Source organism: Elephantulus edwardii, unplaced genomic scaffold, assembly GCF_000299155.1.
Source record: "Elephantulus edwardii isolate Elephantulus edwardi_28Jun2011 unplaced genomic scaffold, EleEdw1.0 scaffold00100, whole genome shotgun sequence".
Classification (NCBI taxonomy): Eukaryota; Metazoa; Chordata; class Mammalia; order Macroscelidea; family Macroscelididae; genus Elephantulus; species Elephantulus edwardii.
In genome coordinates this window covers 268,895-290,805 of record NW_006399850.1, presented here as the reverse complement: position 1 = coordinate 290,805, position 21,911 = coordinate 268,895, and the positions used below count along the sequence as shown (strand labels likewise).

At 37.4% G+C, this 21,911-nt stretch overlaps 1 protein-coding gene across 1 annotated transcript in view; it reads left to right on the top strand.

The window, feature by feature from the left end:
- The window catches only part of BAZ1A (bromodomain adjacent to zinc finger domain, 1A), a 126,550-nt gene that overhangs the window by 5,296 nt on the left and 99,343 nt on the right, over positions 1–21,911 (top strand). The window contains exon 3 of the mRNA XM_006891575.1: positions 13,823–14,101. The gene's annotated coding sequence lies outside the window, so the exon portion shown is untranslated. The remainder of the gene's footprint in view (positions 1–13,822; positions 14,102–21,911) is intronic.

The following is a 21,911-nucleotide window of genomic DNA, read 5'->3' as shown; positions in this document are numbered from 1 at the left end:
ATGATCTACACAGTCAAATGCCTTTGCACAGTCAATGAAACACAGATAGACATTCCTCTGGTATTCCCTGCTTTCAGCCAAGATCCATCAGCTACAATATCTCTAGTACCATGACCCCTTCTAAACCCAGCCTGGACTTCTGGTAGTTCTCTGTTGGTGTGCTGTTCCAGTCGTTTTTGGATAATCTTCAGTAAAGTCTTGCTTGCATGTGAAATCAGTGAGGTTGTTCTGTAGTTTCCACATTCTGTTGGGTCACCTTTCTTTGGGAAAGGAACAAATATCGATCTGCTAACAGAAAGCCCAACAGCTGCTCCACAGGAGAAAGATAAGGCTTCTACTTCCATAAAGACTTAACAGCCTTGCAAACCCTTTAGGATAGTTTTACTCTGGCCTATAGGATTGCTGAGTCAGAATCACTTCGACAGCAGTGGATTTGCTTACAGTTTACATGGTACAAGTCTAAAGACACTGTGAAGGAAACTTGTTTTCATTCATTCATTAAATCACCATTTGGTTTTGCTAACTGAAAATTTTTTTAAGTACATTTGAATACATTTCTGTGGGTTGGTGTGAAAACCCAAGTTTTTTTGTTTATTGTATATAAATGTACCTGTTTTAATCTATCTCAAAGATGTTGTCTACATCTGTCTGTTAATTTCATAATGCAATGCAAAATAACTTTCTAACACTTGTATGTACCTGGTTAGCAGTATAGGGAGTTCTGGTGGCCTAGTGGTAAGAAGCTGCCTGCAATCCCCAAGGCACATAGTTTAAATCCACTACAGTTGCTCCACAAAAGGATGAGCAGTCTCCTCTGATGGATTAACTGCATATGAAAACCCTCTGGAGGTAGCAACAACAACAACATATACCTGATTAGCCGAAGTTGCTGGTGACCTTTTAATTTCAAAATAGTTTTCTTCCTCTATCTTACTTGAAATGATAAATGCATTTCTTCCCTGTCCTTTCAAGAGGAATGATGACCCTTGGTTTTTTGTGTTTAGTGTTACATCTGGTATTGTTGTTGTTAAGTGCCGTCGAGTCGCTTGGGACTCATAGCAACGCTATGTACAACAGCTCTAAACTCTGCTCTGTCCTGTGCCAGTCTCACTGTCTCTGACACTTATCCCGATTGCCCCAGTCACCGAATCAGTCCATCTCCCAGAGGGCCTTCCCCTCCTACACCTGCTGTCCACCCTCCCAAGCATGATGTCCTTCTCCGAGGACTGATCTCTCCTTACAATATGACCAAAGTATGTCAGACGAAGCCTCAGAATCCTTGCCTCCAAGGCACAGCCCGGTTTAACCCTCTCCAGGGTGAATCTGTTTGTTTTCTTAGCAGTCCATGGTACCCTTAGTACTCTTCTCCAACACCAAAGCTCAAAGGCATCAATTCTCCTTCTATCCTCCCTAGTCATTGTCCAACTCTCTGATTCATAACAAGTAATAGCAAAGACCATGGCCTGTATCAGACGCACCTTAGTCTCCAGAGAGACACCATTGCTCTTCAGTATTTTGGAGAGGTCCTTAACAGCAAACTTTTGCATCACAATACATCTTTGAATTTCCTGGGTGCTGGTGCCAAGAGTGTTGATTGTGGAGCCAAGCAGACTAAAACTGTGAACAATCTCAATCTCTTCACCATCCATCCTGATGCTGCCAATTGGTCCAGTGGTCCAACTGGTCCAGAGAGTCTTTGTCTTCTTGACATTGAGCCTCAATCCATATTGAAGGCTGCAGTCCCTGACCTTTGACACATTACCACTAAACTTAGGAGACTCTGGTCACAGCATAAGGAACTGTTAGCAGCTGATGAGTCTGGAATCACAGAAACCAAGGAAGCTTTAGACATAAGCTATCAGATCAAGGGCTGGACAAGGGGAGATAGGTGATGAAGGGAGTGGGTAGAAGTGGAGGGGTATCTTGATGGATGGTGGAGCAAAGAAATAAGTGGGTCAGGGAACTTGAGCCAAGGGCAGGTACAACACCGAAACTAATGGTTAATTCCACAATAAGGGATATATTTTCACTTTTTCTGTAAAATGCTTATCTGTTGGATACTTCTCTCGATCTGAACATTCAGATTGACATACACTAGGAAGGAGGATTGGCCATCCACTTCCAAAATAGCAGGCCTCTGAAAACCCTACCTATGTACATCTGGTATTACTGTACTGAAATGAAACGTATTTGTGCCTTCACAGTTCTCTTTCTTTTCAAGATCTTGAATTCTTTAAAGACTGAAACTATGACCAGGATGACTCTTTAGTGATTATGTAGTATGATGCCTTTATTTTGCTTCTTTGAACTGCATGTCTTTAATTACTAACTCTTGTTTGACCTGCTTTCATAAGTGAAGAAGAGTTGTTCAAAATAGTGTGTTAAATCTACAGGCAAATGAGTATGCCATAGTGTGTGTGTGTGTGTGTCTTTTGTTTAACTTACTTTTGGCTGTGGATTTTTAAAATAACAAAGCAATCAAAACTAAATACCAGAAACTGTAGAATTGTTGGAAAGGGACATGATTTTATTGCATTATCCAGTGACATGGTGACTTAACAGCAAGGAGTTGTGCTGCCAACATGAAGGCATGCTGTTTGAATCTATTAGCTGCTCCAAGGGAGAATGATGACTTGTCTCCTCCCATGTGTTTTACTGCCCCTGACAATCCAGTGGAGGGTCAGCTAAGAGTCATTTCTGACTAGATAACATAGTGACAACAACAGCAGCAGTGTTAATTGCAATTCCTTTTTTAGCCAGTTAGACCTTTGAAATTGGAATACATTTTTCATCTTTGAGTGAGTCCTGTCTCCCATCCAAAACGTATGAATAACTTCCACAGTATACCACTAATTGGCTGTCCAGCTTATATTTCAACCTGGCTTTTCATGAGTTGACAGAGGTTTGACTAAGTAAAATAACTATTAGCCATTTTCATTGTTTATCTCTGCAAACAATGTACCACTAAGCAGTTATTGAGATATTTATACTTGTGTCATCCTCATTGGATTTTGGATATTTATTGATAATCTTTGTGTAATTAATAAATAGATTTCATCAGAACAGTGAAAAACCATCCTAGGAAGTTATAGAAACAAGTTATTGCTTACTCCTTTGCATCCACTTCCTAAGCAACATGCCTCTGGAAAGTCTATGAGCTTTGATAAATGTCGATAGTTATAGAAAGGTTTCAGCCTTTTCATAGGGTCACTATGAGTTATGCTCAACTCGAAGGCAATCAACAACAACAACAATTGCACTCCATATAAGTTGATTCTGGAATTTTTATCTGTTGTCTTCGAGAACTGCCCAGACAAAATTACTTGAGATATTTTACAGTTCTTAATTTTTGTTCCTCTCTGTCCTTCCCTTCCTAAAGTTAAACTTTCTTTTTTAAGAAGTTTGGTTTCTTTGCTGTGCTGGATAGTCTGTGTATTCTCTAATGATCTTTCTGCATGTATGGTACTTGAACAATAAGGATTGCCACTGTCTATTGAATACTTGCTTATAATTTTCACATAAATTATGCATCAAATGAAGGTGCTCTGGTGACAAATGAAGGTGCATTCTGGTAGCATGGTACTTGATATGTTGGACTGTTAATCAGAAGGTTGGCAGTTTGAATCCACCAACCACTCTAAGGAAGAAAGAGAAATCTCCTCTAGTAAAGATTTACAACCTTAGAAACTTGATGGAGAGTTGCTTAGAGTTGGAGTCTATTCAGTGAATGTGGATTTGGTGGTTTTGGTTGTTTATGGAATGTACTATCCCCATTTTTTTTAATCCTAATGAAAGTTTATAGAGACTTTAGATTTCCATCCATTCATTGTTGCACATTTTCCTCCCTGCCCACCCCTCCTCCCCAGTTGGTTTTTGTCTTTGTAAAGTTGTTGTTGTTATGTGCCGTTGAGTCTCCTGCGACTGACTCATAGAGACCCTATGTATAACAGCCCTAAACCTTGCTCTATCCTGTGCCAACCTCATTGTCTCCAACACACACACCCATATTACCCCAGTCACTGAATCAGTCCACCTCATAGAGTCTTCCTCTCCTGCGCTGTCCCTCCACCCTCCCAAGCATGACATCTTTCTCCTTGCAACATGTCCAAAGTATGTCAGACAAAGCTTCAGAATCCTTGACTTCCAAGGAGCAGCCCGATTTAACCCTCTTTAGGATGAACCTGTTTGTTTTCTTAGCACTCTATGGTATATTCTATATTACACAACCCACCCACCCCTCCAGTTCACTCCCCCATGCAGCTCTCATTCTGGACTCTTATCATGAAAACAATACCTAATCGTATATTCCTTTCAAACATTTCTCTCCTTCATCTGTATCAATGCAGTATATATTATTTATCCCCTCTTTTCTTAGATTTCCCCTAACCCCGATGCCAGTCCTGCTTTCCAACAGTGGCATTATGCAGTATTTGTCCCTTTGTGACTGAGATATTTCACTCAGTATAATGTCCTCCAGGGTCACCATTTTGTATACTATTTCATGAGTTCCTTGTTTTTCAGTGCAGCATTATATTCCATTGTGTGAATATACCAGAGCTTCTCTATCCACTCTTTTCTTAATGGGCACTTGGCTTGTTCCCAACTCTTTGATATTGTGAACAAAGCCTAAGTAAACATGGGTGTGCATATATCTGCTTGGGTGCCAGTTATGCTTTCTTTAGGGTATATTCCCCGTAGTGGAATTGCTGGGTCAAATGGTATTTCTATTTCTAACTTTTTGAGAAAGCACCACACTGCCTTCCATAGTGATTGCACCATATCCCCATCTTCTAAAAGGAGAACTGATAAATCCCATTTTAAAATAGTAAAACAGATATTGAGACACTTGCTTCTCTCCTTCTCATTCATATGTGCACTTTCACATCTAATTACTCATATAAATACACAACTTCTCTGTGAAAAGTATATGTTACTTTATTTTTCGAGTGCCATAGTGTGTAGAAGGAGCCTTGGTGGTACAGAGGTTTAGTGCTTGATTACTAACAGAAGGAGGGGCTAATTGAAAGATTATTTGAACCCATTTGCCACTTATGGAAGAAAGATTGGCATTCTGTTCCATTGAAGATAATAATCTTGGAAATACTATGAAGCAGGTGGTGGTTGTTACTGTTAGATGCCCTCGAGTCAGATCACATTTAGAGTTGAAGGTCATGGAAAAGAGGAAAACACTCAGCCAGACTAATTGGCACAGTGGTTGCAACAATGGGATCAAATGTGACAACATTTGTACACAGGAATCCTAGGAGTCTAAACTGAATCATGAAATTTTTGTACATGGGACTTGAAAGAGGAATTGAAGATGAATGGTGTCATATTCATTCTCTGAAAGAGTGTTAAGTACAATGCTGTGAGCAATAAAATACTATCCATACACATGCAAGGAAGAAGACCTGGTTTTTACAACTATTGTTCAGCTATACAAACCAAACACTAATGCCAACAATGAAGAAATTAAAGATTTTTATCAGTTTTTGAAGACTGAGATTGTTTGAACATGCAAGCAAAATATATAAATAATAAATTGAGGACTGGAATGCCAAAGTTACAAAGAAGGGATGGTGTTTGGAAGATACGGCCTTGGTAACAGAAATGGGGATGGACATCATGTGATAGAATTTTGTACAATTAATGATTTATTCATTGCAAATGTCTTTTTTTAAAAAAAATGGTAGTTGTAGACATGGACCTCACCTGATAACTACTCAGGAATCAGATTTACGACATCTGTGGAAAGAGACTTTGGAGAAGCTTAGTGTCAGCAGTCAAAACAAGGCCAGGGACTGATGTATATTAGATCATTAACTGCTCATAAGCAACTTCAAATCAAAGGTGAAGAAAATAAAAACACATACATAAGATCAAAATTCAGCCTTGAATCTATCCTAACTGAATTAAAAAAAAAACACACACAAAACGTTCAAGAGGCCTTGAATATTAATGATTGAAGACCACTTAAATTATAGGTTGATATCAAGGACATAATCCATGGAGAAAACAAAAGGTCATAACAAAGACAGGAAAGAAAGAGAGAAAGAAAGGAAGGACGGACCAAGATGAATGTCAGAAGAGACTCTGAAACTTGTACTGAAACAAAAAAAAAACCAAAAACTAGAAGGAATGCTAAAACAGGAGGGCTAAATAGAAGATTTCAAATACAACTCAAGACAAAGCAGAGTATTACAACAAAATATGCAAAGTGCTGGAGTTAGGATATCAAAAGTGAAGAACACAGTATTTTATAAGGTTAAGGAGCTGTAAAACAAATAATAGTGCTTTGGGATTGTATGGGCCAAATTTTCAGTGATGTAGGAAGGAAGCATCAAAAAGAAATTGGAATGAGCACAGAGCCTGTACCAAATAGAATTTGTTGGCATGGGACCATTTCAGGAACTAGCATATAATCAAGAACCATTAGTAATAAGACATTCAAGGTTCAATGAAAATGTTGGCCAAAAATAAGGTCCTAGGGATTGATAGAACACCAGTTGAAGTATTTCATGCAACAGATACAGCCCTAGACATTCTCACCAGTCTACATCAACAAATTTGAAAGACAGCTACTGGGCCAACTGGGTGGAAGAGATCCATATTTGTTCATAGTCCAAGAAAAGATAGTCCAGCTGAGTGTGGAAATTATCTAATAGTGTCATTAATAGCACATCAAGTAAAATCTTCCTGAAGATTATGAAAAAGTGTGGCTAGAAGAGTATATCAACAGGAAACTGCCAGAAATTCAGGAGACCATGGAATGAGAGATCTAATGGCTAAAAGTAAAGAATATCAGAGAAACATTTACTTGTGTCTTATTAATAATTATGCTAAGGCATTTGACTGTGAAGATGTGGATCATAACAAATTACAGATAACATTGTTATTGTGTTTATGGTTGAGTCAAAACCAACCCATAGCTGACCCTCTAGTGGGTTTTCAGAGGCAGTAAATCACATGGGAGGATTGCCCATCTTTGTCCTGTGAAGCAGTAGATGGGATTCGAACTGCATACTTTTGTGTTGGCAGCACATTTCCTTAACACTAAGCCATCAGAGCTCTCTATGGATAACATAAAACATTTAATTATGGTCATGTGAAACTTTCACATAGACTAAGAAGCAGCTGTCTGAACAGAACAGGGGCACTGGATGATTTAAAATCAGGAAATGTGTGCATCAGGGTTGTATCCTTTCTCCACACCTATTCCATCTGTATACTGAGCAAATAAGTCAAGAACCTGGACTATCTGAAGAAGGATGTGGCATCAGGATTGGAGGAAATATCAACCTGCATTATGAAGATGACACAGTCTTGCTTGCAGAAAGTTAAAAAGACTTAAAGCACATATTGAAGATGATCAAGGACTTCATTGTGGGTTATGTCTCACATCAGCAAACAAAATTCCTCACTACTGGACCAATAGACAACATAGGTGGAGAAAAGAGTGAAATTCAGCGATTTAATCTTTTTGAGTCCACAGTCAACACCCATAGTAGCAGCAGTCAAGAAATCAAAAGATGTGTTGCTTTGGGAACATCTGAGACCTCTCCAAAGTACTAAAAAACAAGGATGTAATTTTAAAGACTAAAGTGTGCTTGATTTAAGCCATGGTTATTTTCAATTGTTGTCTATGCATCAGACATTGAATAAGGATGACAGAAGAATCAATTCCTTTGAAATGTGTTGAAAAAGAGCATTTAATATACTATGGTCTGCCAAGAAATTACTAAACAAATCTATCTTGGAGGAAGTGCAGTCAGGGTACTCCTTAGGGGGAAGGGTGGTGAAAGTTTGTCTCATATACTTTGGTAATGGTGTCAAGAGGGGCCTGACACCTTTGGAAAAAAGACATTGTACTGGGAAAGGTGGAGGTCAGAGAAAGAAAAAAAGACCCTCAGTGAGACTGTGAGGATGACACAGGGTGGGCCATGGTTCTGAGCTGTTATTCATAAGGTTGCTATGACTCGTAGTCAACATTGACAGCACCTAACAGCAGCGTAAGGTTTATCTCTGTATTTTTTAAATCTTTATTCCTGGCTCTCATTTTTGTTGTATCTGCTTATTTTGTAATCCTACTTTGTATTTCTTCGACTGTCTGATAATACTAAATAACATGCATAGTTATGGTTGTTGTTTTTTTTACCTTTCCCCCCAAAATAACTAAGTTTTGCATTTTATTAAACTTCTCTGGCTACCTGTCAATAAGTTTATTAAGTCTAGTTTATTTAGCTGTTACTTCTCTATAGAATCTGTTTTCTGTGCAGGAAGTCATCAGAACATTCTGTGACATTTAGCAGTTATTACTTTCCTGAATTTTTAAGCCATATATTCCATCATGTCTTTATTATATAGTAAAACCTACAAAATCTAGAACCTTAGTGAGGCATAAACTTGTTATGGGGGGATATAAATATACTAAAGCAAATATTAGAGAAGTGTTAAGACTCATTCTGTGAAAGGAGGAAAACTTCTGAGACCAGAAAAGCAAGGCAGTCTGATTGAGTTTGGCTCTCATAGATGGCATCGAAAATATTATTTTGTTAAAGAACTCTAGTAGCATAGCCCATAAGGAATTGTGCTGCTAACCTAAAGGTGCTGCCTGCCCAGCAATTCAAATCCACCAGTGGCTTCCCAGGAGAAAGACGGGACTTCTCCCTGCAACTCACATAGCCTTGGAAAACCTGCTAAGGGTCCAGTCTGAGTTGGGTATGATTTAATGACAAGGAAAATAAGATGAGAATTATTTTGTAAGTAGGGAAGTCTGCTGTTTGTTGCTGATACTTTTCTGGCGCGTTGTGCTGGGTCTTTCTTGTCTTAGATCTGTGTAAAAATGGTGGTGTGGGAGTGGCATCTGACCTCATCTAACATCATAGGTAGGATGGTTGTTCTTGGTAAGTGCCCTTGAATTGAATCCAACCCATGGCAACTTTGTGAACAACAGATCTGAACCCTGTCCTGCCCCGTACCACAAACAGGGAGGAGAATCATTAACAGCTTAACAGCTGAAGGCAGATTCCTACGAAAGGGAGGTTGACGTATGCCCTGTTACAGCCTTTTCCCCACTTCCATCTTTGACACCAAGCGTCCCTTCTCTAGCACTCTACTTCTATATTGGGTTTGCTAGTTTGCAGTGGGTCATAGAACTTACAGTTCATGTTTATAATTATGGAGTTTATTAGAAAGAGTTGTTATTATGTGCTATTGAGTCAGCCACAACGCATAGCAACCCTGTAAACAATGGCTTTGAAACTTGCTGTATCCTGACCCAAACTCTCTATTTCTGGCACACTTAACCCCATAGTCACAGTCATTGTGTCAATCCATTTCATCCAGGATCATCTTCTCCTGTGCTTTCTCTCTACCTTTCCAAGCATGATATCCTTCTCCAAGGACTGGGCCCTCCTGACGGCATGTCAAAGTATGTGAGACAGAATTTCAAAATCCTTGCCTCCAAGGAGCAACCTGGTTTCATCTCTCTAGGAATAGATCTTTGTGTTCTGTTGGCAGTGCATGTCTGTTCAGTATTCTTCTTAAGCACCACAACTCAAAGACATTGATTATTCTTCTTTCACCTTTGTTCATTGTCCAATTTTCAAATGCATAGCAATCCTGGATCAGGCACACCTTAAGTCTCTTAGACTGACACTGTTGATCTTTACATTCTTGAGAAGTCCCTGACAGCAGATTTTCCTAAAACAACTCGTCTTTCAGTTTTCGATGGCTGATGCCAAGGGTGAAGATTGTGGATCCAAACAAGATGAAATTCTTAACAACCTTAACGTTTCTCCATCTGTCATGCCAATTGCCTGATGGTGAGGATCTTTGTTTTCTTGATGTTGAGATGCAGTCCATATTGTAGGCTACAGTCTGTCCAGGACTGGGAACGATTGATATGGTTTTTTTCATGGGACAACCTCTTTCAACCATACTTGCAGGGAGATGTCAATCTAACCCTCAGCTCTTCATACTTTTGGTCTTCTTTGGACAGCTTAGAGAAGTGTCGCAATGCTCCTTATTCCACCAACAGGTATCCACAGTCACCCTACTCAGCCAGTATATTTTGGGTGGACGGTGTTCAGCTTTCCCACTATAGGTTAGCCAGCTCAGTTCTGCCAAGTGCTTGAAGGCACCTCTCTCTGCCAGCATGCTTCTTGTTCAGAGGTGCTCAGCTTTCTCCCCTGCTCTGTATTCTGGGAAAGCCTTCTTCACCTCCTCAGTTCCAGTCTCCTGGTTTTGCTGCTACAGTTTTTCTTCTGCTGCTCTCCAGCATTTTCTTTTGCCTTTCTGGGTTACAAAATATCTACAAGTTTAACAACCAGAGAGTTGGTTTGTATTGGAGATACTTCTTTGGAAAGTACGCTGCTTGGAAACTCAAAAACAGTTTTCTGTTAGCTATGGTAAGAAAGAACCCAGGAAATTAAAAGATTAATTGCATTGGGAAAGTTTGCTGTTAGGGACCTCTCCAAGGTACTGAGGAGCATTGATGTCAGTCTGGAGACTAAGGTGCACCTGATATAGGCCATGGTCTTTGCCATTACTTTCTATGCATCAGAGAGCTGGACAATGACTAGGGATAATAGAAGAGAGTTGATGCCTTTGAGCTTTGGTGCTGGAGAAGAGTATTGACTATACCATGGACTGCTAGGAGAACAAACAAGTTCATCATGGAGAGGGTGAAGCCAAGCAGCTCCTTGAAGGCAAGGATTCTGAAGCTTTGTCTGACATACTTTGGACATGTTGCAAGAAGGGACCAGTTCTTGGAGAGGGATGTCGTGCTTGGGAAGGTGAAGGGACCCCTTGATGAGATGGATTGATTCAGTGATGGGGGGTAATGGGGATAGGTGTGTCGGAGACAGTAAGATTGGCAAGGGATAGAGCAACAACAACAGGCATAAATTTATATCCATTATTTTTTCTTAAAATAGTAAAATTGTTTAGTAATAGTTTTGTTGTTATGTGTCATCGAGTTGTTTGTGAGACTCATAGCAACCCTATGTACAACAACCCTAAACCCTACTCTTATCCCGTGCCAGTCTTACTGTCTCCAACACACCTGTCCCCATTACCCTTGTCACTGAATCAGTACATCTCATTAAGGGTCTTCCTTTCCTGAACTGTCCCTCCACCCTCTCAAGCATGACATCCCTCTCCAAGGACTGATCCCGCTTTGCAGCATGTCCAAAGTATGTCAGAGGAAGCTTCACAATCATTGCCTCCAAGGAGCAGTCTGGCTTCACCCTCTCCAGGACAAACTTGTTTTTTCTTCTAGCAGTCCATGGTATCTTCAATACTCTTCTCCAGCACCACAGTTCAAAGGCATCAGTTCTCCTTCTATCATATCTATTCATTGTCCAGCTTTCTGATGCCTAGCAAGTAATTGCAAAGACCATGGCCTGTGTCATGCACACCTAAGTCTCCATACTGACATAGTTGCTCTTCAGTACTTTTGAGAGGTCTCTGACAGCAGACTTTCCCAATGCAATAGTAATAGTTTAAATGTAATAGTTTAGTCTTCTTAAATTCTTGTAATTTAGAATTTGAGAAGGCACTGTAATTTTCTGCTAGAGTTTATCAGTAACAAAAGTGTACACATTTGAATGTGTATAATGAATAAATAAAATAATTCAAAAGTAAGAGAAAGTGAATATATGTAATATGAAAGATGTTGGAATGCTGATAGGAAGTGAAGCACATGAAGAAATAGGCCTTGGGTTTCCCCTCAGCCTTTTGAAGAATTTGCTACTGTGGTAGTGTTAGAGTGTTCTGCTTTCATGAGTATAGATTTGTATACCAGAAGGCTATCATGTAACAACTGCAGACTTTGGAGAGCACTTTCAGGACAGTTGAAACCTCTGGTGTAGACAGGAATTTTCTGCCTGGTAACTGACTTCTGTTTGGTAGTGGTTGTGCCATTGGCCTCCTTGATACTTTGTACAATGTTAACAAATCTAATTTTTATTGCAACACATCTTACACTGAGCTGTCCTCTTACTGTGCTGTTTTCCATTATCTACCAAGTACTGCAGGTGCCACTTACCTCTTAAGGCTAGAGCTATCTATGTAGTAGTCATCATTTGGCCATGGCCACTGTTAAGCACTTGAAATGTGGTTAAGATGTTCTAGAAATAGAAAATACACACTGTATTTTAAAGACTTATTTTAAATATAAACAAGAGTCTGTAATGATTTTTATGTGGATTGAATTCTGAAATGCATTTCTTTATAGGATGTTGTTATGTTCTGTTGATTCATTTGTGACTTATAGCAATCCTACGTACAACCACTCTATCCTGTGCCAACTTTATTGTCTCTGACACACCTACCTCCATTACTTTGGGCATGTTGCAGCAATGTTTGGCATGTTGCAAGGAGTGACCAGTCCTTGGACATCATGCTTGGGAAACAAACCCTTGATGAGGTAGACTGATTCAGTGACTGGGGTAATGGAGGTAGGTGTGTGTGTTTATAGGATAGGTTAAAAAAACAGACTTATTGTCATAAAATGGTTTGATCTCACAGCAACCCTACATTAGATTCCGAGAGTGCCTATCTTTGTCCCAGGGAGCAGTTAAATGTATTTGAACTTTCAACCTTTCCCTTAGCAGCCTTATATATTGCTTACACATGACACCATCAGAGTTCCTTTGGGATATATTGGGTTAAACAAGACTCAGCAGATTCCATAATATTTCTAATTCTTAAAATATAATCCCATTGGTTTTTAGTTGATTACAACTCATAGCAACTTTATTTAACAGAGTAGAAGTACCCAATAGGGTTTCCAGACTTGTAATCTTTATAGAAGCTACATCTTTCTCTTAATTTTTAAATGTAGCTGCTATAAAATTAAAAATTATGTATATAACTAACATTCTATTTCTTTAACCACTAGTTTAAGCAGTTACTATTGAGAATTGTGGCTCATAGAGACCTTACACATTAGAGGAGAGCTACTCCATTGAGCTTCCAAGGATGTAAAATAATGTGTATATACATACTTATTATAAGAATTGATGCAATATTAGAAATAATTAGAATAAGGAAGAATATTTTCCTTTTTAATCCCTATTTTATCACCATAGAAAACTAATTTTTAGTATTTTTGCAAATGTTCATATGATTGTGTTACTAGGGTTTTTTTCTATTTGAGTTTTTATTTTACTTCTCATGCTTTAGAAATCTTTCCAGGTTTTCTGTAGATTTTTTTAACACAATTAAATCATTCTATAAGTATTATTTCAATAACTTTTTACTTTCAAACATCCAAGAGGGATGAAAATTAGAATATTGTGACTTTCCCCCTTATTAACATGTTATTTTAAAAATCTCACATTATACTTTAAAATGACTTAATTATATTGACATTCAGTAGTTTAGTTAACTTTTTCATACTAAACTTTCTAGTTTTCACTACTATGTTCACAGTTATAAAGTCTCAGTTAAAGTTAAACGCTTGAATTTATCCTTAGTATTTTAAATACTTTAAAAAAGAAAACCTGAAACCAGTGTAAAAATTGAAAGGAAAACAAAGATTTTTAGATCATATTCTTTTCAACTTGAATCCAAATTAACACTGATGAAGATTAAAGTTCAATTCTAGTTGAATATATCTTTAAATTGCAAGATATGTGTCTGGCTTAAATGTATTTTTTCTTGGATTTACATTACCTCAGTTTGCCAGTTGCCAAACCCTGTTTGTATTTTAAATTTGTATTTAAATTTTTACAACAAAGGCACAGTCTTAATAATTTTTAATTGGAAATTTGTCGGACGATAAGTAATGGTTATTTGTTTTTGTTTTTTTAACCAGTGACTTTTTTGAACGAACCATTCTGTGCAACAGCCTTGTGTGGAGTTGTGCTGTGACTGGCAGACCAGGACTGACCTATCAAGAAGCACTTGAGTCAGAAAAAAAAGCAAAACAGAATCTTCAGAGCTTTCCAGAACCACTAATTATTCCAGTTTTATACTTGACCAGCCTTACCCATCGTTCACGTTTACATGAAATCTGTGATGATATCTTTGCATATATCAAGAATCGATATTTTGTTGAAGAAACTGTTGACGTCGTTAGGAACAATGGTACAAGGTAAAATATTTTTTAATACTTACTTTTTGGATAAATGTATACTCACAGTGCTCAAAATTCAGAAAAACTAAGGAAAGTACCTCTACTGGGTTTTTTTTACCTTTCCTGCTACCTTATTCACAGATAGCCCTATATCTTTACAAAACTATGCAACATAAGAAAAACCCAACATTCCACAAGTGTATGTATTTATTTCTCTTCTCTCTCTCACACACACATACAAACACAATATCCCTTCTTTTTATTGCAGATAAAACTATTTTATTTTGTGTCCCTTTTTAACTTAAAATATTCTGGAAAATGTTCATTACAGTATAAACTAGCTTTCTTCACTTTTGTATTTATATTATAATAAGTTCCATTATAGAAAAAACTTTGAAAACCTAAGTTTTTATTTAAGAGTAAAAAAAAAATAGATTCAGACATCTTCTCTGTCCTGATTTTATTACAGGTTGTTGTTATGTGCCATCACATTGGAACCTATTCATACATTAGCCTTCTGGAGCTTTTTAGGAGCTGTAAATTACATCAGAGGAAATTGCCCATCTTTCTCTTGTGGAACAGCTGGTAGATTCAAACCACCTGCCTTTGGGTTGGCAGTGTAATTCTTTACTCACTAGGCCTCTGGAGCTCTAATTTTGTTCCATAGGCGTTTAAATATGTCTGCCTTTCTTGCTGATTTGTTTGTTTGGAGTTTTGGTTTTTATATAGGTTTCTTTCATTCTGAAGACTGGGTTTTGTATCTTCAACTAAATTCTCTTATCTAGCTCTAGAGTGGAATTTTCATATTGTTCTTAGGTGCCATCAGGTTGACTGGTAATGACCTTATGAACACAGATTGGAAGCTTGACCTGTCCTGCACCATTGTCATGATTTCTGTGATGCTCAAGCCCATTGGGGTAATCACTGTGCCAATCCATCTTGTTGAGGGTCTTCCTCTCTCTTACTGACACTCTACCTTTCCCAGCATTATGTCTCCCTCCAAGGACTGGTTCCTACTGAAAAATATGCCCAAAATAAGTGAGATAGAGTTTTACTATCCTTGCTGTTAAGGAGCACTCCGCTTGCACTTCCTTCAAGACAGATTTGTTTGTTCCTTTGGCAATCCAGTGTATATTCCAGTGATCTTCGTCAACACCAACACCACAACAAAAAACATTAGTTCTTCATCTCTCATCCTTATTTATGGTCCTACTTTCAGATATGTAGAAAACAGTTGAAAATATCAGTCTTTAAACTGACACTCTTAAAATAAAACAAAACAAACACACACAAAAAAACCCCTGACACCCTTCAGCCCTTCAGAGAGGTTTTTGACAGCAAATTTTCCCAGTACAGCAAATCTTACTTTCTTGCTACCACCATGAGTAGCAAGTAAATTTAAATAACTGCCAAAAAAATTAAATCATTGACAACGTCAGTATGATCTCCATTTATCGTAATACTGCCTATTGGGCCAGTTTCATATGTGGTTGCTGTTTGCCATGGATTTTCGGTGGCTGTAAATCTCATGGAAGGAGATGGCCCATCTTCTCCTGCAGAGCAGTAGGTGGGTTTGAACTGGTCTGCCTTTGGATTTTTAGTACCACTTCTTAGCACTAGGCCACCAGAGCTTCCTAGTTTCACATAGGAAGATTTTAACTTACTTAATGGCCTTAGAAATATAGTTGTTAAAGTGCTTAGCTGCTAAGAGAATGGTTGGCAGTTCAAATCTACCAGCTGCTCCACAGTAGAAAGATATGGCTGTCTGCCTTTATAGGTATTAGAGACTTGGAAATCCTGAGAGGTGCTTCTATTCTGCCCTAAAGGGTTGCTATAAATCAGAATTTATTTGATGACAACAGCTTTTGGTTTACTTGTAGTTAAAAACTATTGGTATTTTCCTGAAATTTTAAACATTTGGCTAGTCATTGATATATATCATAGTAAACTTAATTGACCTCTGCTTTTTGGGAGAGTGGCTATGTGGGTTTTTTTTTCCTTCGGCTACTGAAAAGAAGTTTGGTTATAGAATATTCCAAGCATGCAAAATATAGAGAAAATACTATAGTCAATCTCAGGTACCTATGATACAGATTCAACAATAAAGAATATTTTATAATCTTTTGTCTATTCACACATCATATTATTTTATTCATAGGTAACATCTATAAATACCAATAACATGTGTAGAATATGCCTTTATTACCACAATTACATCAATAAGGCCTTAGTATCTAATATCATTCTGGGTATAAATTTTCTCTTTTGGAACCAAATATGCCTGGTTTTTGAATGCCTGTCCCTTAGTTATTGACCAGAATGCAGAATTCTTCTTATCTATGACTTTTAAACATTAACAATAAAAAATTACCATTTGATTATTTATTGTATTGTTTTAGAAAATTATGCGTTGTATTCTCAGGTGATGTCTTTATATATTAATATAATTCAGATTAATACCTTTATAAATTAAATTAATAGAATTAATTTTAATTATTAGTTATTCTGCATGAGTCTTAAGAAGCTAAACTGTTTATACTATGATCTACACTTACTTGGATTTTATTTTGGCAGGAAATTGAATGTTGTTGTTATTGTTGTTGTTATGTGCTGTTTATTTGCTTGTGACTCATAGTGATTCTTTGTACAACAGCCCTAAACCCTTTATCCTGTGGCAACCTTACGCCTCTGACACACCTACCCCCATTACCCAGTCCTTGAATAATCCATCTCATTGAGTGTCTTCCTTTCTTACGCTGTCCCTCTACCCTCCCAAGCATAATGTCCCTCACTAAGGACTGGTCTCTCCTTGCAACATGCCCAAAGTATGTCAGATGAAGCTTCAGAATCCTTGCTTCCAAGGAGCAGCCTGTTTTCATGCTCTCTAGGATGAACCTGTTTGTTCTTAAAGCAGTCTATGGTATATTCAGTACCATTTTCCAGCACCACAGTTCAAAGGCATCAGTTCTCCTTCGATCCTCCCTGGTCATTGGAAATTGAATATATTTTTTTTTAAAGTGTGGAACCAGGGAATGTATCTATATTTACTAAGGCTGTGTTTGGAGACCATGATGGTTTTTTTCTATATATAGCCATTGTTTTTATATTACTTAAACCAAGACTGTTTTGTAATATGTAAATTATTATGATGCATTAAACAGTAGAAATAAGTAGAAGTTTAGTGATTCGTGTTTTCTGAATGGATTTTTTTTTAATTTAAGAAATAGACTTCTCAAAACAACTATGAGATATCATCTCACCCCAGTCAGAATAGCAAAATTTAACAGAACAGCAAGCAACAAATGCTGGTGAGGTTGTGGAGAAACTGGACCCTTATTCACTGTTGGTGGGAATGTAAAATGGTGCAACCACTGTGGAAGGCAGTATGGCGCTTTCTCAAAAAGTTGCAAATAGAGATACCATTTGACCCAGCAATTCCACTACTGGGAATATATCCCAAAGAGACCATAACTGACATCCAAGCAGATATATGCATATCCATGTTTATCGCAGCTCTGTTCACAATAGCAAGGAGTTGGAAACAACCTATGTGCCCATCAACAAACGAATGGCTAGAGAAGCTGTGGTATATTCGCACAATGGAATACTATGCTGCATTGAAAAACAAGGAACTCATTCAATATTATTCAAAATGGGTGAGCCTGGAGGATATTATGCTGAGTGAAATATCTCAGTCACAAAAGGACAAATATTGCACTGCTGTAAAATGGGACTGATATCAGGGTGGGGGTAAGACTGAGAAAAACTGGATAAATTGTGTATACTGCACTGAAACAGATGAGGGACTGAATAATTTAAAAGCGATGTATGATAGGGTATTATGGTTATCACAAGAGTCCACAATTAAGGTTGCATAGTGAAATGTACTTGGGGTGGTGGGAGGGGTGCGGGGGGATTGTGTATCAGGGAGGGAGTCTTTTACTTTTGAAAGAGAGGAGCGAACTGGGGGCGGGGGAGAGGGCTGGGAGGGTAGAGAAGTACAGCAATGAATGAATGGAAATCCAAATTCTGTAAATGTTCATTAAAATTATTTAAAAAAAAAATAAAAAAAAATTAAAAAAAAAAGAAATAACCCCTGGGCGAAAAAAAAAGAAATAGAATTCTAGTAGTGGTAGCTGATTGAAATAGTGAACTAGAGTATGTTATAAAAATAGGAAAGCTGAGAATAACAGTTTCTTCAGAATTCGTTGGAAAACATACCTCTTCCTATTTAAGAGGTCTTGGTCTTCAATTGTGAAGCATAATAAATTGGTATTTTTAAAATAAAAACATTTTAAAGAGTAAATGTCACAGTACATATTGACCACTCTTACTACTCTATAGTTATGCCTGAAGTCTCTCATCTCTACCTACCATTCTGGATATGTTCTTTTTAAATATGGGTTAAGCATCAAATTGAGTTGATCTGAAAATGCTTGTAATAATATTAGAACATGAATTCAGTACTTGACAGGTTTTTATCTAAATTTTTTTAAATATGAAAACTACACAAATCCACCAGATGCTTTGCTGGAGAAGGAGGAACAATCTCCTCCTGTACCAGTCAAATCTGATTTGACGGTACACAAACACACACAAAATAATAAAAATACAATTAAAAAAAGAAAACAAACAAAAAAAACAACTACAGATCGTTTCATATATTAGGTCTACTCTTTATTGTCTCTACTCCCTAGATTACTGATATTGTTGGTAATATAGGATTAGCTTTTTTCTGAGTTTAGGGACAGATATGTAGGGTTTGAGACTAGAGAATGAAGAGAGATACCATGGATTAGAGTTTGTTTTACTAACAGTCTTAAGGCTCGTTACTTGTAACTATTTATAATAGAAAGTATTTCTAATAGAGAGTATTAAGTAAGTAAAAAGAATAAAACAAAAACTAAGAGGTAACATATGAAATAGAAAGGTAATTGGGAATGATGAAGTACAGGAAAAACATGAGTTTAAAAAGGACACTAGGTAGATCATAAATAGAAAAGGAGGTTTGAGGCCAGTGATAATTCATTAAGTTGTAACCATCAAACAGAATATTAGCAGGAAAAATTTCTAGAACTAATTAAAACCCCCTCCATTTAGGATTAAAAGATGCTGTTATTTTCTGTACCTCTTATGTATGAACCATGTTATCCTGTAAAGTATGAAATAGTTAACAATCTCCTTTTAAGAGATATTTATGCCTATATTGCTACTGTTCAGTTGTCACTCAGATACCGTTTTCAGTGTGCAATACAGTAAATTAGTGCAGAGTTTTGTGGGTTTAAAAAAATTTTTATTATTAATTTCAATGAAAATTTACAGAGACTTTGATTTTCATTCATTCATTGTTGCACTTTTCTCCTTGCCCACCCCTCCTCTCCACCCCCAGTACACTCTTCTCTTTGAAAAGTAAAAGAAAAATTCTTTCAATGATTTACAATCCCTCCCCCCAGATGCGTCCCACTGTGCAGCCTTCATTCTGGATTCCTGTTATGACAAAAATACCTAATCACATATCCGTTTTAAACAGTTTTCTCCCTCATTTGTTTCAATGTAGTATACATTATTGAACCCATCTTTCTCAGTCTCCCCCCAACCCCTATGTCAGTCCTGTTTTACAAGAGTGGCACCAGGCAGTATTTGTCCTTTTGTGACTGAGATATTTCACTCAAGTGAAGAGTTTTAACAGTGCACAACTTCCCTATTCATTAAGCCTGTCAGTAATTTTACCGCACCTAAATGTATATGTTCTCTGCCTCGGGGTGTTTGTGTTTACAGTTCTCTTTGCCTAGAAGTCTTTTCATCTGATAACAAGGTAAGCCCTCCTACTTCATATCTTACTTCAGAGTCCTTTTCTTAAAGTCTTCTGTCCTTCCTACCTAATTCAACATCTTGTTCCTAACTTATTTGCTCTTCCATGCTTTTTTACTTATGAGTTCCAAGAGCATGAAATTTTTTTCTGTTTACTATTGTGACCTTAGCACTTAAAATGATACCTTGTGGGTGAGTAATAATGTTTGTTGAATGCATGGAGAGTGATGGTGCCGAGATAGACAAATAAGTATAAACAAAACAAGTTGAAGTGCTCTGAATAAAATATATTAGAGAGTTATAGGCAGAAGTGGTTGACACTTTAGCTAGAGTATGAATGAATGCTAACTTTTGAGAAAATGGCAGTTAGTCTGAGACCTTAATGAGGGAGAAGCCAATCATACTTGGAATCTTCTAGACACAGGAGAGAGAACTCTAGTTGAAAGAAATATCTTGAGGTGGAAGTAATTTGGAATATCTGTGCTATGTGGAGAAATAATTAGAGGGTAGTCAAGTGTGGAAACCTGGAACCAGTTTGGAGGCTATTGCAACAGGCCTTGGAATTATATGGCAGCAGTGAAGAGGAAGATAATTAGATGGATTTAAAATATTTTAGGTGAAGAGCTTACAAGATTTTAGTGATGGGATTGAAGCCAATTTTAACTTCAAATAGTGACCAACCAAATAAGACTTTAACTAGTCAATTATTAAAGTAGTTCCCTGTGGAAATTTATGTTGAATTGGTGGAATGCATTAACCAATTTATACTATTGGAGTAAAATGGAAAATGAAGATAAAAATCTATAATAAAAAACAGCTACATAGAATGATTATGAAACTACAGGGAGAGGACAGCATAGTTTGCAAAAGGTGTAGCACACATTTTTTACATGACAATAAAGTGGGCATACTACTGACCTTTAGAAGTCAAAATCCCTGTGCCCAAAAAGGGAAAATCTCAGACAACATCTCCAAATTGTTATTTTCAGTCTTCAGAATTTGATGACCTTCATAGTTGATGATAAAATTTTTAATAATTTTTAAAAGCTGTTTGAAACAATTCTTCTTTACTTGGGGAGCTCTGGTGGCTTACTGGTAAGAAACTGCGCTTTAATCCCAAAGGCGTGTGTTTCAAATCTACCAGCTGTTCCACTGGAGAAGAGAACAGTCTCCTGTGCAATTTATTGCCTCTGAAAACCTGCTAAAGAGTTAGCTATTAGTAAACTGACTCCATTGCAAATGACAACATTTTTTTCTTTTGAGTTCTAGGTTCTTTGATTAAACATTTTTGAGTTTACTGTATTTACCAGAGACCTTAATTGGGTCCTGTACTGTTTTGGCAAGGTGAAGAGTTATAATTTAGAACTGTCATTTATTTACATAATATTGATGGAGTTGTCTTCCCTAGGAAAATTTAGAAAACTCACTGTCATCAAGTCATTTGGGATTCATTGTGGCCCTGTAGGACAGGGTAGAATGCTTCATAGTGGTTCTGAGTCTTTGCAGAACACCACCTCTTTCTCCCTCAAGGATTCAGAGGCCCTCCAAACAGAAAAGTTAAAGGGAGGGAGCTCTGGTGACCTAGTAGAAAGGCGCTGTGCTGCAGTCCTGAAGGCATGTGGTTTGAATCCACCAAATGCTCTGCTGGAGAAGGAGGAACGATCTCCTCCTGTACCAGTTGGATCCAATTTGATGGTGTATACAACACACACATACACAAAGTTAAAGGGGAGAACTACAGAGAAAAAAAAGACAAGTTTAAGAAAATTGTCATGCAAGTACCAAAAGAAAAAAGGTGCTATCACTGACAGGTAAAAATACCTCTTGTTACAGTACAGAAACCATCACTGACAATATATAAATGAATGAGCATGGCTGTTTTCCAAGAAAATTTTATTGATGGATATTGACATTTGAATTTAATAATGTGCTGGAGAAGAGTCTTGAACATACCATGGACCGAAACCAAGTCTCTCCTGGAAGGCTAAGATTTTGAAGCTCCACCTCACTTACTTCG